This window comes from Cryptomeria japonica, chromosome 3 (genome assembly GCF_030272615.1).
Source record: "Cryptomeria japonica chromosome 3, Sugi_1.0, whole genome shotgun sequence".
NCBI classification, from domain to species: Eukaryota; Viridiplantae; Streptophyta; class Pinopsida; order Cupressales; family Cupressaceae; genus Cryptomeria; species Cryptomeria japonica.
Genome location: NC_081407.1, coordinates 364123543 through 364139914, shown reverse-complemented (window position 1 = coordinate 364139914; position 16372 = coordinate 364123543). Strand labels below are relative to the sequence as shown.

General features: G+C 37.4%; 1 protein-coding gene across 21 annotated transcripts in view; it reads right to left on the bottom strand.

Moving 5' to 3' along the window:
- The window catches only part of LOC131080019 (transcription factor bHLH130), a 68975-nt gene extending 53474 nt beyond the window's left edge, over window positions 1-15501 (bottom strand). For 9 of the 21 annotated variants that reach the window (XM_059218320.1, XM_058018093.2, XM_058018094.2 and 6 more), the window contains exons 1-4: window positions 15351-15499; window positions 14979-15243; window positions 14668-14717; window positions 14383-14547 (exon numbers count right to left, since the gene is read on the bottom strand). The gene's annotated coding sequence lies outside the window, so the exon portion shown is untranslated. Of the gene's footprint in view, window positions 1-14382; window positions 14548-14667; window positions 14718-14872; window positions 15244-15350 lie in introns of all 21 variants that reach the window. The other 12 variants (XM_059218328.1, XM_059218329.1, XM_059218323.1 and 9 more) reach the window with 9 other exon arrangements.
- Between the last annotated feature and the right edge of the window lie 871 nt (window positions 15502-16372).

Below are 16372 nucleotides of genomic sequence, written 5' to 3'. Positions count from 1 at the left end.
GTTTGTGCACAAGCCGTTGCGGTGACCGCAGGCGACGGTGTCGTTGTGGCTCTGTGGGGCCGCTAGCGGCTAGTAGACCACTGGCAGTTTTAGAAACCGTCGGCGTTAAAAAAGCCAAAAAAAATATTTTTTTTTTTGACAATTTTTAAAAATTAAAATTTTGTAGCTTCGTGTTGTACGACCTAAGAAGGGAAGAATTTTGCCACTAATGCTCCCATCACCAAAAATAGGCAAATTATATATCAAAATTCGTCTAAAAGGCCTTCTGAAAACAATGGAGAGGTTTGTTTGGGCCCAAAACGCTCTGAATTTTCAGGTACCCTCTGGAACAAAGAAAACCCTTGAACTTCGAACCCTTGCAAAATGGACTCCGTGTATCCGATTCCAACGAAACAAACGGCGATTCTGACTTTTTCAAGCCTTCTGGATCTAATGGTGTGCTCCAAATTAACCCAAGATGAAAGATTTGTTGTGTATGCAAATAATCTCCAAAAAAAGCGAACAAGAATCTTTAGATATGGAGCTTTGATACCATGTTAGAATTCATGAAATGTGGATCCCACAAGCCCAGTTATCTTTTGCAAGAATACTTGTCACACATAAAGAGAGAATTGAACAACAAAATAATTGAAGACAATAACAACGAAATTGATTGAATTGCTTTGAAATTGCTTGAGTTACAGAGAAGGATATGACATCCTTGTAAAGAAATATAACTCTAAAGATAGAAACCGTAAATGGAGTTTACAAGAATACAAGAATCAGTCATGTACGCACAAATAGCATAATAGACTAATTAAATGCATGAAACTCTTGAAATATAAACATAGTTTGCTTTTCCTAGTTTGCATTATGCATGGAGATAAATATAATTAATTAATTAATTAACTAAATAATAAATGCCAATAATTAATTACTAATTAAGGCATAGATTATTTAGTGAATTAATGTATTAAGTGAGTAATTAATGTATGAATTATTTACTCCAACACCTCCACGGAACTTAAGGTTTGAAATAATGCTTCAGAAACTGCCCGTTACCGAGCAACGGAATGTCATCTCCTGTCAGAGTTTTCAACTTGAATGCATTCTCTCCCAATATCTCTACAATTTGATATGGTCCTTCCCACAGGCAATCGAGCTTGTCATGATCTCCCTTCCATTCATGGGCTTTGTCCCAACAAAGGACCAAATCGGAGATTTTGAAAGCCTTCATCGTAGCACGACTGTCAAACCATCGTTTGACTAACCCCTGATGTTTTGCAAAATTCTCGAGGGGCTGATCTCTTTGTTTCTCTAGTAATAGTAACTGTGATAGACAAATCTGAACTCTTTCTTTTGGGTCTAAGTATTCTTGCATGAATTTTAGCGTTGGAATCCTCAGTTGGATTGGAAAGACTGAGTCCTGTCCATAAACTAAATGATACAAAGAAGTTCCCAAGGACCTCTTGGCTCTTGTTTTGTCTGCCCATAAAGCAAACCTAAACTAAGTATGCCAATCTTTCGGATTTTTCTTTAACAATTTCTTGATGACATTGAGTAAATTCTTGTTTGTGGACTCTGCCAACCCATTACCTTGGGAGTAATAATTCAGGGAAAACTTCAAGGTGATCCCATAATCGAATGCCCAGTTTGAAAATCTCAAAGAGGTGAAAGCAAAACCATTATCACACACTAGAGCATTAGTGCATCCAAATCTCGTGATAATGTGTTCTTCTAGGAACTTAGTTACTACATCCGTCGTGCAATTCTTCAAGGCTTAAGCTTTAGACCATCTAGTGCAGTAATCAATTGCAGTCAGAATAAATCTATGTTGTGTTGATGACGGTGGGTTTATTGCGCCAATAAAATTGAGTCCCCACATAGCAAATGGTTTCACCTCGGTAATTGGTCATAAGGGCATAGCAGGATTCTTTTCTCGTGTTTCAGCAACTTGACAGGTGTGGCATGTCTTTACATTCTCATAAGCATCTTTAAAAATAGCAGGCCAATAGTATCTTGTTCTTAGGATCTAGAAAGCAGTTGCCTGACTTCCTTCGTGGCCTGTCCCGAATTTGGAGTGGAAATGCTCCATGATTCTTTTAGCTTCATCATTTCCCACACATCTTAAGTAGACTCCTTCATGATTTTTCCTGTAAAGTACCAAACCTTGAAGCATATAACGTTGACACTTGAGTCTAAAAGATCGTTTCTGCATTGGGTTCATTGGAACAAGATATCTGTGATTTAACAGGTATGACATTATATCATGGTACCATTCCTCAGGCGAGGTATCGATCAAAACATACGTTTGTTGGACTAAGCCCGGTCCTTCAAAAGCCATAGTTTGCATCAATGCCTGTCCGCGAACTAGCTTCATTGGTTGTAGCTCAATATCATATTCATGGATAGTTGCAACCCACTTTCCTTGTCTTTCTCCTAGCTCATTTTGCATTAGGAGTGTTTTAACAGCAGCATTAGGAACGATGGCAAAAATTTTGCTTCTTAGAATATAGTGCCTAAATTTTTTGATGGCCTTCACCAATGCATAGCCCTGTTTTTCAATGCTGGGGTATCTCAATTATGCATCCTTGAGGGGTGAGCTCATCAAATCTATAGGATGCTCATCCTTCTCCTCTGTTCGTTATGTGAGTATTGCAGCACAAGAATGCTCTGACGCAAAGGAATATAGGTAAAATGGTCTTGTGTAATCTGGACTGACCAGGACAGGAGCATCAACTATGGCTTGCTTAATTTCTTCAGAGGCTCTCCTCGTCGGTGGTGTCCACTTCATCTTTGCATTCTTTTTCAACATTTCATTTAAAGGTTTTACTATTTCAGCAAAACCGGTGATAAATTCTCAGACAAAATTGATCTTCCCGAAGAAAGATCTCAACTCCTTTTGATTGGTTGGTAAATTGATTATGAAATTGCCTCTATACACTTAGGATCAATCCATATACCTTTCTTGGTGATCAGGTGCCCCAGCAATTTGCCTTCGGTAACCCCAAATATGCATTTCTTTGGATTAAGGAAATCCCATACCTCCGACATCTCTAGAATACCTTCCTTAGGTCTTCAATATGATCTTCTCTCCTCTTTGAGAACACAGTCAGATCATCCATATAGATGATTATACATTTTCCAATCAGGTCCCTGAAAGCAATGTCCATGGCCCTTTGAAATGTGGCCCCTACATTGATTAACCCAAAGAGCATCCTTTTGTAGGCAAATGTCCCCCATTTTGTTGTGAATGTTGTCTTCAACCTATCCTCATATTCAACAAGCACTTGATTGTACCCTAAATATCTGTCCAAAAAGGATATCATTTGTGATCCATTCACAATTTGCAATACTTCATCAAGTGATGGCAAGGGATAATTATCTTTTTCTGAGGCTCTATTTAAATTTCGGAAATCAACACATAATCTGATTTCTCCATTTTTCTTTGACAGGGACCAGGTTGGCGACCCACGTTGAATGGCACATTGGGAATATGATCCTTGCTGATAACAATTTCTTTACTTCCTAGTAGATAAGGGGTTCCAATAGTGGGTTGACCAGCCTTTGGCGTTGTCTGAATGGTCTACTTTCCTGCTTGAGAGGAATTGTATGCATGATGATAGAAGTGTCACAAGTTCTCATATCTTCATAACTCCATGCTATGACATCAGCAAATTCCTTCAAGCTTTGAATTATTCCAGCCTTTTCCTCTGGTGTACAGACTTTACCTATGCACACATTTCTAATCTCATCTTTGGTTCCCACATTCACCTTTTCATATTGGTCACCATCGGTCTTTTGATTCTTTATTTCATTGAGCTAGTCCTGATCGAACATTCTCTCTAGTTGTATCATCCCTCTGGGAATGACATTTGTCTTCAAATTCATGATGTCATCATCATCAAACTCAGCTTCCTCTGTTATTTCATCCTCGTCAATTATCTATGTTGCGAAGACATTTGAACTTGTCAAAAATTCACGAATATGGTCATCATCATCAAACACCTGAAAAATTTGTGATATTGTCTGGGATTGACGGTATTGATGATAATTCCACAGTAAATTGGTTCATGCCATCCATGGCAAGGGGCTCTAATGAACTAGCTGCTTGCACCAAAGAATTTGCAACTTGATTGTTTGACCAGCTCACCGACTAAATATTGAAAGCCTCATAACTCTCAATGAGATCCCAGACCCTCTTACGATAATGAAACAACCTCTTATCATGGCAGATGTACTGTTTTCTTACTTGTTTCACCACTATCTCTGATCTCCAAAAGCATGCAGGAATTTGGCTCCTTTACTTATGGCTTGCAATAACCCATGAATCAGTGATTCATATTCTGCGACATTATCCGTGCAAGGAAACTAGAGTATGTGGGCTGCAAGGTATGCTTCTCCATTAGGATTGGTTAATTCGAAACCGGCTCCTACTCCTTTCTTCGAACGGGATCCATCAAACCTTAGGGTCCAAACTTGTTCTATTGACTGAGAAGATAATTGAGCCCGTGTATTAGTAGTATCTTGATCACATCTATTATGTGTCTGGTTTTTGCTTTAGCATTTTTTTGATAGTCCTCCTTACTCTCAAAATTGCTTTCTTCTTTAACTTCTTCAGGATCTACAAATTGTAGATGCATCTGACGGGCTTCCTTGATTGCTTTGTGGCAGATTTTGCAAGTGAGCTCTGAATGGGAGGTGCCATGGATCCGACACCAGTTGGTCAACAACAATTCATGAATTCTGCTTTTCAATTCAACTCTCTGGCTTATACTTGTCCAGATGAAGTCCCTAAAACTTTCAAATAGTTTCTTATCATTATTTTGATCTTCTATTATTGATCGTTCTTCAGTGCCCTTTCCGATGGATGATGCATGCGACATCAAGACTTCATTCACCCTAGGTGTGTAGGAACCTAAGTTTGTTTCGAGAAACAATATTTCATTTTTTCTCTATACTTTGTAATCATTAGCTTGAGCCTTGGCGTGCTATCAACTTTTATTTGGTTAGGAACTCCTTTCCATGGCAGTCACATGTGAGAAAAGTTCGTGGAAATATATCCATTTACCTTCTCGACCAATCTTTGCTTAATAGCATGCCGTATCCATCAGGAATATCTACGACAGAAATGTCAATACAACTTTGTACTCACAGGTCTGCTACAAACTGCATATGAATATTATTCAATTCTCCCATAACAAGGACTCATGTTTTGTCTAATTGTGTGACATTCTTATTAGTCCTTGCAGGAACAAGCCCTAACCTTTGGCAGACGGCTAGTGGCATCACGTTGCTAGAGGCACCAAAGTCTACTAGGCAATTGTGTAACATTTTGCCAAATATTCTAGCTGACAACAAGAATGGGGCAGGTTCATCTTTACCCTAAGTAAAAGACTACTAGGTGTTTTTCTCGATTCCCTTCTTCGTGTGTCCTAGAGGGAAGTCCTTTCTTCTGTGAAGCCTGTGGTAGCTCATTTGTTAAAATTTCCTCTTGGAATATATGTGTGTCCATGAGGACTTCTTCTAGTGTCATATCTCTTTGATTTTCAAAGAATGTCTGGATCATTCCCACAAAATTAGGAGGTTGTTGTGTAACATTTAACGCGTTGCAGGGCATTTCTGATTCGCCTTGAACAACATTGGTATTTGCAGGGGCATTGAGTACTTCTTTGTTTGTTGTGTTTTGTGGGGGGTCATTGAAGCGACAATTTCAGTTAGACTACCCAAAAGTGTTTCCCGAATCTCGGGAACTTTCATCAGTTCAATCAAGGGCAAACTAACCTTTATCCTTTTAAATTCCTCCAGCACAAATGAACTTAAACTTTTCAACTCTTCTATGGGACGATCCTTTGTTTGCGCTTGAACTTGTTCTCGCTAAGGGATTGTTGGTCGCCTTTGCTCCACTTGTGGTACAGTAGTTGGTCTTGTCCCATTAGATTGGATATTTTGTTGACAGTACTCAGGAGAATCTCTGGAAATAGTTGGTGTATTGGTAGCATTGGGATTTGGTGGGGTCTGGAAATTATTTGGAGGAATGGATGTGGTTAAGGGTTCATTATAGCGGGTGTTCCTCTAGTATACCCTAGGTTGATTTCCGGACGTCTGTTGGAATGCTTGTACTTCTCTGGTTCCTTCTACCAACACATTGTTGTACAATGGAGGGAAATTGTAGCCATTAATTGTAACTGGTTGGTCCGGTGGAATTTGAGTTTCTGGCCTTGTCTGACATTGCGGCGCCTCCACTGGGCCATTTGCAAATGCGGGTGGGAATCTTTGATTGGGTTGGTATGGCGAGCACTTTTGGGGTGAAAACTTGTCATTCTCAATAACAAGGGCTTGATCATATCTTGATACAGAAACCAATTCATACCCTATTACTGAGGAATCTTCTGATTCTAAATTCCTCTTCTCACTCCGGAAAATGTCTACTGCTACTTGGAACTCATGGCAATGCAGCTCAAAGTGCTGGTCTGTATTGTGCAATCTGCACCATCCTGATAGCACGACTTCAACTAAGAACACCTTGTCTGCAAGATGATTGTCAACAGCAGGTTGATTATCCAAGGGAGACGATACAGAGCCGTTGTTGGGCGCGGTTTTCCATACCTTCTTCTAGGAACCTTGATTGTTATTTCGAAAACCTTGATTATTCCCCTGATAGTTTTGATTGTCCTTTTGAAAGTTTTGATTATCTCTTTGGTATCCGGAAGAACATCGACCTTGGTAATTCCCTTGATGTGACTGATAGTTCCTCTGCATACCTTGTATTTGATTGTTTTGGTTTCTCAGATATGTAACTTCAGTTGACAACTTCTTGACTTGGTTAATCAATTCTTTCATTTCATCCTTTCCTTCTTGGGTTCGGACTGAAGTCGTTGCATTTTGAAGATACATAGGCTGTGGTGGGGGTACTTGAGAAACGGGTGCCCCTGGATGGAGAACCAATTGATTACTTGGGGTAGGAACTGGATTCATCACAAGTTTATGCTGAGCCAATGCCTGATTGATATCTTGAATTTGGTTATGAAGAACGGGGTTTCCCAAATAGTTGAGTGGCCCTGAAGTAATACCTACTCCTAGATCGTTGTTGATTGTAACTGTTGCAGCATACACGTCCACTAAGGTGGTTGGGGCTGGATTTTTTTATTTTACAAACATAGCGGTAAGGCGATCCAAGGATGCGTAATATATTGGTAGTGTTGCTGCATTGTCCAAGTTGTAAGGATCTCGCAACCTCGTGTAGGCCTTGTGGAACCTGTTATTGAACGCGTTGATTGGCTCATGTTGTTCCCTCTTAACTTCCACAAATTGCCAATATAAATCTGTTGGAGTAATTGGTGCATTGAACTTTTCTAAGAAGGCATCCTTGAAGTTCTACCAATTGCGGATAGAGTCGGTTGGCAGATGGATATACCAATACGAGGCTTCCTCATCAAAAGTGTATGGGAACAACCTACAAGCGACATCTTCTTCTTGGATATCTCTATTATGAAGGAGATCTTCAAAAAATTTAATATGCTCGTCCACAGTGCGGGTCAAGTCACCACTATGAAACTTGGAACAAAATTGTTCTGAGTTCTTAGGCATGTCACGGTAAACAGTAAAGGTCATAGGTGATGCATTAGCTGGGCGCCACGCCATTGGAACATTTGTGTGATGTACTCCTGTCTGACTGCAGTCTATGGGATAACTGATGGCGGAACTACTTGAATTGGTGTTTCTTGGACTGGGGTATCTAGCACTGGGATTTCCGAGATAACTCTTGGGATTGAAACATTTGTGGTAGGGGTTTGAAACAGACTTAAAATGTGGAATAAGTTGGAAATATCTTCTTCAATAGGTACCTCTTTATTTGATGGACGTTCTTCTGCACTTGCCACAACTATTCTTTTCCTTTGCTTGGTTCGAGTGGAAGATTCTAGTTCTACAAATTCTTTGGACGAGCTCGGAGCTGATCTTAGGACTCTTCGGAATTTGTCTGGGGAGAAAGAGTTTATGCGATCCAGCGTGACTTTGCTCAATTTTGTGAGGATTTGCAAGTATTGGCTATGGGTCCACAGGGGCTAGCTGAGGTTGTACAGAAGCTCGCTGAGGATTCGCTCGATTTCTTTCAACTATGCGTTCCCTACTATTTCTTCCTCTTCCTCAAGAATGAAGCACATTCGATGCCAATCAGGATAGTTTCTTTTTACTTTCCACACCAGAGTGTATAATTCTGTAATGACGTTTTCTTGCTCATCGTCGAAACTCAAGTCTGGTTGTACTACAACCTGATTCAGGAGGAATGATTGGAAGTCACATTTCGCATCATGTTAACAGAACTCAAATCTATTGGGAATGGACAGTTGGTGATTGATAGGCAGCTTCACGAACTTGTCTTTGTATATCCTCAAGAATTTGTTGCTAAAGGGCCAAGAATCTTTGTTCTTCCAATTTTCTTTCAATTGTTGCGTCAACTTGTTGACCCTTTTCCTCTTCTCTAGCAATAACACGACTCACTTGTCTAAATTCAGCAGAATCTATCTGAGATTTCCAAGCAAGCAAACACAACTGATCAGTGATGTTTGTTTGTCCTGGTTTTGGTTGCTCAAACGGCAGACCAAAAGGAAACTCGTGTGGCAACACCATACTGCTTCATGTCTACTACCTCAATTTGTGAATAATCTTCTTGTTATTCTAGGCCCTCCTTCTAGCGCCATTTTATGTTCGGTGAATGACAAAAACGTACACCAACAGAGTATATGGGCTTCATGGGCCCTAACAACTAAATTGTGGTGTAAATACTCCCTTTGCTTTTGCAAGGTGTTCAACAAGTGGGAGAATGTTAGGAAAATGGTGTTTCAACCTTGCATTTGCATAATGTTACTATTTGTAGTAAGTTTACATTTGAGCACGAATTGGTCTGAATTTTTCCCAAAGCTACGGCTCTGCTAGATAAGCATGCCATAAATTTTTGTTGCATGATCATGTATAGATTTGGAGATATTAAAGTTTTCGTTTTTGAAAGTTGCAAACGAAAGTTTCGAAGTCAATTTTGAAGGCCTTAGAGGCTCCAAAACAGCCTCAAAGTGTCCATAACTAATGTAGCAGGCTATAGCTTGATAGAGCAAATCGCAAGCTTTCCGACACTTCAAAATAATTTTCAATCAAACACCCGGTTCAAAAGTTATGGACTCTGGAAGTTGGGTCTCCTGAAATAGGAAATATAAAAACATGTTGGACACATAAATGAGTTGTAAAAAGGAAGTTACATGTGTTAGTGTTGGTTTTGACACATCATAGGGCATCTTTGAACTGGAAATAAGTTGAGCGCCATTTTTTGGGTGGTTTTAGCTCATGGTTATGTAATATCGTTTGACGGTTTCATGTATTGTATCTCCTATATATTAGGTGTGTGAGATGGAGGTTGTGTGTAAGAGTCTTAGCTGTTGAGTTACCCCGGAATTTTTGGTTGGTGATACTCCTACAAAAAAGTTTGCTTTGCAAATATATTGTATTTTGTTGTTGTTTTCTGAGTAATATATTGGGTGGCTTTTGGAGTGCGGGATTTTTATCCCGAAAGGATTTTCCCCACATAACTCACTGTGTAATGGTATGGATGCCATTTATGTTGTTTATGTTTAATTTTTGTAATTATTGTAAAGATTTGGAAGTTTTTTCATTACCCCCCTCTCAAGATTAGTGTAGGAAGTTGTTTTGCAACCTTAACTTCTTTATATTGTTCTTCCTCCATAGTATTTTCTAGCCTCGATTTTCCTTCTTGCTCTATTATCACCACTTCTTTCTTGACCACTTCTTACAATTTTGGCTCCAATGTATCCTTCACTGTTTTAGGTTCCATCATCTCAGGTTCGCCCTCTTTCAAGAAAGATTCTTTTGGCTCCTATCCTCTAGACCTTCACCTCCTCCACCCATTTCTTATTTTCATATCATAATACTCCTCAAAACACATGTCACGATCGATGGCAAAATACACAAAAATAAATCAATGTCATATCTCCCCATTTCATCCTCTTGTCGTGGGTGCATAGGTTGTTCTTCCTACCAGTTGGTTGCTATCCTAGCCATCTCCTTCAAATCTGTTCTTTCTTCCTGCAAAAACATTCTCTTTGTCTCTTGATACTCCACCCTTACAATGAATCCTCAAATATTCATGCAATTCCTGTAATATTTCTAACATTTCTAGCATGGATTCTTGAATTGTCTTCATCTTCCTAGCCTGCAAAAATCAAACTCCAATATGCAGCAACAGAAGAATGACATGTAATGAATATAATCTACCATAAAATGATAAACTTCTAATGATTCACAAGCTGTCAGGATTCAGGCTTTGATGTCAATGTAAGAACCCCAATGTGATACCAACCCTAGGGTAGTACTTTTCTTTCAATGGACAAATATTATTTGTCATGCCCCCGATTTGACAGTGACCCCATCACATGAAATGGTCTTACAGTAGGATACCATTAATCAGAAAATCGTCTCATTTATGAGACTTATGATTTTCTCATGAAAGGAGATGCAGGCCAGCGATCCTCTCAAAATCTACATCAGCAACAATGCAACGATCCTAGCATAATATCGAATAAATTAAGGAAATGGTAAGAGTTAAGTGTACTTTAATTAATGTTGTTATTAATCATTGGAGTGGTGTGGTCACCTTAATGATTAGTTAGAGGCAAAGAGCATGTAATCAAAGATGTGCCACAATTTTATTTGTAAACTATAGATTAGTAGAGGTTAAGAGAAACGATTGGTCAAAGTGAAACATGAATGGGCAACGGTCAGATAGAGGGAGACGACACTCCACAACAGCCAGCCAATGAAAGAACATGACTATCCAAGAAGAAGGGGATATAAGGAGGCCATCTCAGTAATCCAAGGACATCATGGAATGGGATTAAGGAATAACACTAAAAGAAGATGATCAGGCATTATAATCCAGTGACAGCAAATTGATATATCGGTATGATGTATCTCAAATATGCATTAAGGGAATAGCTGCAAATATATTATCTGAAATATCAATAATAAGAAATAATTAGTTAAAATATTATAATTATATTTATATCACATATTAGGATTCTTGTCAACTATTTGCATATTCATATTTTTTTACTTAATTTCAATTGTATGCATTAACATCTATAATACATAAAGCAATTAATATATTAATGCTCTAGTCCTTAGTCTTCCGCTAATGCCTACGTAGGGATAGGGGGTTTGTGTAGGGAGAGGTGGAGTAATTCTGTCACAAGACAGATAAGTCCCAAGATGGGGTAAGGACATATATTTCTAAAGCCTTGAGGGAGAGTCCCAAGATGGGGTAAGGACATATATTTCTAAAGCCTTGAGGGAGAGTCCCAAGATGGGCATGAACAGGTCTTCCTGAAACCTTGAGGGAGCCTACTTGTAGACAGTTTCCAAGCGCCCTAGCACAGTAATTCCACAGTAATTCCACCATCCTCCGTCAGGGTTAGGGAAGAATTGAGGGCAAACCCTTAAAATAACTAGTATTTATTGTATTGTGAGGAATTAGATGTTTTCTAATCTCAACAACTTAATTTAAGACATAATAATGTTTAATAATTATTGGGAAATAGGTAGCCTTCCAGTAGGTGACATTACATAATTTTATCAATTTACAGATACATACTTAAAATTAACAACTCAAAATTGAAACCACAGCATTGAATCGACATCAACTTGTAACATCTCATGATCACCCTATTGTGCATTATAGATTTAAACAATAGTGCAGAAAGTACACAGGAGAAACCCAATAATTATTTGGTTATTGTCTGACCTTGATTAAACGCTGTAGCACTAGGTGATATCAGTTCTAATCATTTTTCAGTTTACAGAGTTTTTGGCCTACAGCTTGTAACAATGATAACGCCAATCAACTTGTTGTTTTTGGAGTGACCTCGGAATTCATGTTAGAGATATGAGAAAAGTACATGGTGTCGTGGAAGGAACACTCACTTGACACACATCATGAGGTGAATGTCGTGGAAGGAACACTCACTAGACAAAGGAAGATGGCAAACATCAACCCCCTCATGGCACTTTATAAGTAGTGCATGCAATAAGGCACAAGAGGTGCAAGATTCCATGTAAACAATTATTAGCTAATAATTATTTATTTAATTATTAGTCTATTAAACTCTACGCTTAAGCTAAACTTAGGCATTTAATAAATATTGTAGGTATTATTAAATACACATTATCCCTTTAGAGTTTCTTTAGGGTTGCTATTATCTTTTTATAAGGATTGTATTGTACTTGTTCATTAAATTGATTCCCTCTCTGAATGATAATCTTCTTCTTCAAAGCATTTATGTTTTTTTGCTTTATGTGCCTCCATTCTTCTCTTGTGACGGATATTTGCATGCAGGTGTTCTTGGGATCTCTGAAGTTGTATTTCTTCAACTTCTTCAATTCACAAGTGTTGCGCTGCTACTCATTTGATATTGTTTTGTGTCAAGGACATCTCCTTTGCTTTTACTATATAAGGTGGCTTCAATTAATGCAGTTCATCTCTTCTTTCTTAATGTAGACCTCTGAAACTGGGTGTCCAACGAAGGGTGAAGCCAGTGGATGATGCTGGTCGCTCAGACTTAAGTTGGGCTGTGATTCAATATTGCTCAATGTGCATAACAATTTGCAGACCTGGGCATTAAGAGAATGCAGTTAGATCCAGTACAATCCTCCCAAAATGAACTTTGGAGAAATATAAGAACTTGAGGCAGGTTTCCATCCTACCCAAGGCCATTGTAGTGGGGGTTTAGTCCCAATCCAGCAAGTTGCAAAGCATCTACAAACTTATAACCTCTCCTCCCTAAAACAAGAAGAATGAAGCTACATATATACAACATTCCAAACCAAGAGTAAGTCAGCCTGGGAGTTTGAATGTCCTCCTTTGGCACCAAAAAAAACAAGAAATTGGCCCAAAACATTATTATTAAAAAATAATTGTCATTAGTATTATTTTATAATCTAGTGTTTAAAAACACTCTTAGTTTATTTAAAAACTATATATTTATTTAAGCCCAACGAAAAGGACATGACAGCATCTTCATCCTTCATAGACAAGGAAACACTAGAGCAGCTTGCACAGACACCATCATCATACTTTTTCATGCTTCTATTTCAATTCTTATCTGCTATGGGAAGTATTCCTGCATTTGTACTTGATCATTTTTCAGAGTTTCACTTTTGGAGGCTTCTTCCCTCTTGCTTCTTCAAGAAGATGGAGTTTCTTCAACATCCAACAGTGCACTTCTTTCTTCCCAAGGGGAGACTACTTGTTTGGTAGGCACTGGATTCTCTTTTGCCTTCCTACATTCTTTAGTGGCTTTGGAGATACTTCATTATGGGAGGGCTGTGTAGTCTCTATCTTTCTCTCCTATGGAGGGACTTTTGTATCATATCTTTGTGATGGATTTTATTCTTAGGGGTTACTGATGACTCCTCCATACATCACTCATTTCATCATTTGTACATGATTGCCCATTTGCATTCTCTCTTTTGGACAAGGGTTTTTTTCTTTTCCCAAATTGTTTTTCTCCTTTATTCCATTTGTGAGCCATCTTTTGTACGTGGGTACCTAAAATAGCCTCCTAGCCGGGACCCATGTTTGCATTGCTTTTGTTCCTCCCTAAGTTGCGCACTTGAGAGACATTTACTTAGTATAGACCTATTCACAACTTAAGTTAACTTAGGTCCTAAGTGTCTTTTCTAGAAGTTAATTATAATGGGATCACGTATCTCATTTACTTCGTGTGTCCTAGGTCATTTAATATTTGTTCTAAATGGTAGTCTCATAACATAGGATTAAGAAACATGTCGACGTCTTATATAATTTTATCACTCACCTTGTTTATATTAAAAAGTTCATGTACACTTCGTATCATATCTCATAGATCTTAACATCAAGCAAGCTCATTTCTTGCATACTCTTTTGTAGAAGGTTTCTTGTGTTTTTGCAGGTGGTCTGGGGTGTTGAGCTTTATCTTCAGCTCTTACATGTAATTGTATGTAATTGTGGGAAAGATGCGAACTCTTTCCATTTGCTGTAGTAGCAAGTTTTATGTGATTTCTCATAAAACCAATTACTGAAAACAACCATCAAGCAAAATACATGCTTGAAAAGTAAGCAAATACAATTTTACGACAATTTACATGCATTTGCAATTTTACAAGAACAGGGCACACTGATAAGCTAATTTGCTAATCTGCTCTCTATTGGACCAGTAGGTCGCTAGTAGATTAGTTAACCTGCCAAGTATCAGTAATAATTAAAATTGTTTACGGATAAAAACTTCTGAGATAAGAGAAACTGGATGAGAGATACATGTGAAATACATAAAGCACTTCAAAATAAAGAATAGTTCTTACAAAAATATTTATGATTGTAGTCGTCAGCCATTATTTCCAATGTTTTCTTACAAAACAATCCAGGCACTGTATATGTCGGCAATTATTCCAGTGCTTTCTTGCGACATGATCCAAGGAATAGACCTCTCTAGGTCATCACTAGAAACACTAGAATTGCCTTCTTTGCTGTTGAGAAGCAAAATATATAAATAGTTTTAAGAATTGAGTGACTTCCTTTATACTACAGCCGTTTTCCGGAATAGAAACAAATAGGATTTTAAAGAAAACGGATTTGCAGGTATTCACCTCCATAGAAGCAAGCATCCTCTCTAAAACCTGCGAATTATTTTACTCACCTGCACAAAAACCAAACCAATATGGTGTTTGACTGCAGAATAATAGAAAAGAAAAACCGAAAAGAATATCATCCCCGGCCATGAGCAAACCCATCTTTAACTTTAAAACTATTTTTGAAACACAATATCGAAAATTTCAAGGAATAGATTTAAACCCACTTAACAAATATAACTTCTAAAAGCCTGAATCATCCAAAATAACAGCCCCTCTACAACAAAAACAGACTACCAAAGCTTCTATAGGTACGACGTAATACACACATCGTCCGGTTCTGCGCAAAATGTCGTGAAGAGCAACAAATGGGATAATCAGGATTCCAGTACCATTAACAAACCCTTATTGAATGTCTGTTACTGATTAGGCGTAAATAGGTGTTGCGTGCTTCCTTTAAACACACTCGATTTCATCCAACGGTTGGCAAGGATCCCATTTATGGAGTACTGTAATCATGAAGAAGATATTGGATGTTCTTCACGTGGCCTCAATTCAACCCATGAATTTATTCCTTTTGCTTGACAGAGGACCCTACAGGCACTCCTTGAAATTTAATTTAAAAATAAAAAAACAAATTTGAATATAGAAATTCAAATGTATTAAAAAATTAATAATAAGGACGGACAGGAAGAACAAACCTAAATTGTCAATCAGTATAGAAAAAAAAAATTGAATTCTTTTTAATATATTCTTTTGCTTCAACAATTCTAATGACACGTGTGATTCTACATCAGAATGAAAGAGCTGCAGGAGAATGATGAATTACAGAGTGTTCTACACAGCTAAATCCACCAGAGAATATATGAATTATCATGGTCTGTCCAAATCTAATCTCTCTAATTGATTTTTTTATTATTGTGTTTTAAAATTTGATTTTATTTTTTTTTTAATTTGAGTTGTAATATTGGGAATAAAATTTATGTATTTTCCAATTTGTAATTTTTTAAATATAAAAGTAAATGTATAGCTAAAGGATTAATCTTTGTCATTGCAACATATTTGAAATTAAAGTTGGTAATAAGTGTTGTTAATAATCTGTTTATTGTTGCATTATATTTTTAAATTAGTTTTCATATTGAAATATGAATCTTGTAAGCTCATAAAAGTTATGCAAAGAATTATAATAGTGAAATAGTTGTTATTAAAGAAGACAATTACAATTGTATGCACTAATAGTTAGTTATTCTAAGTCATTGCAATGTATTTTAATATTATTGTATTGGTTCAACAATTTTGATCATGGTCAAACTTGTCTTGCTTATTTTTATTACCATGACACACTAGAAAGAGGAGTTGAACCACTCAAATATATTATTATTTATTGTGTTCATTCAATGCCTACATTGTTTTATCAAATGTTGTTCTCTTTATCTGAATTGGAGTGTTTATAGTAGAAAATTGTGTTAAAAAAAAATTATATCTTTGTTGTCCCCCAAAAGCTCTCCAATTCACATTAATCGATTATAAAAATGTCATGTATTTAGTTCTCATTATTATTTCAACTATCACTAAAATAAAAAAATTGTTTAGCCTAGGATACTCAAGGAGATAATTATCATTCTAGAGATCATAAATGGAATTTTTACTCTACACCTTTATTGGATCACACAAAATCTTAAATACCAAATGTTCTTGTCTTTATATCTTAAATGAATGTAAA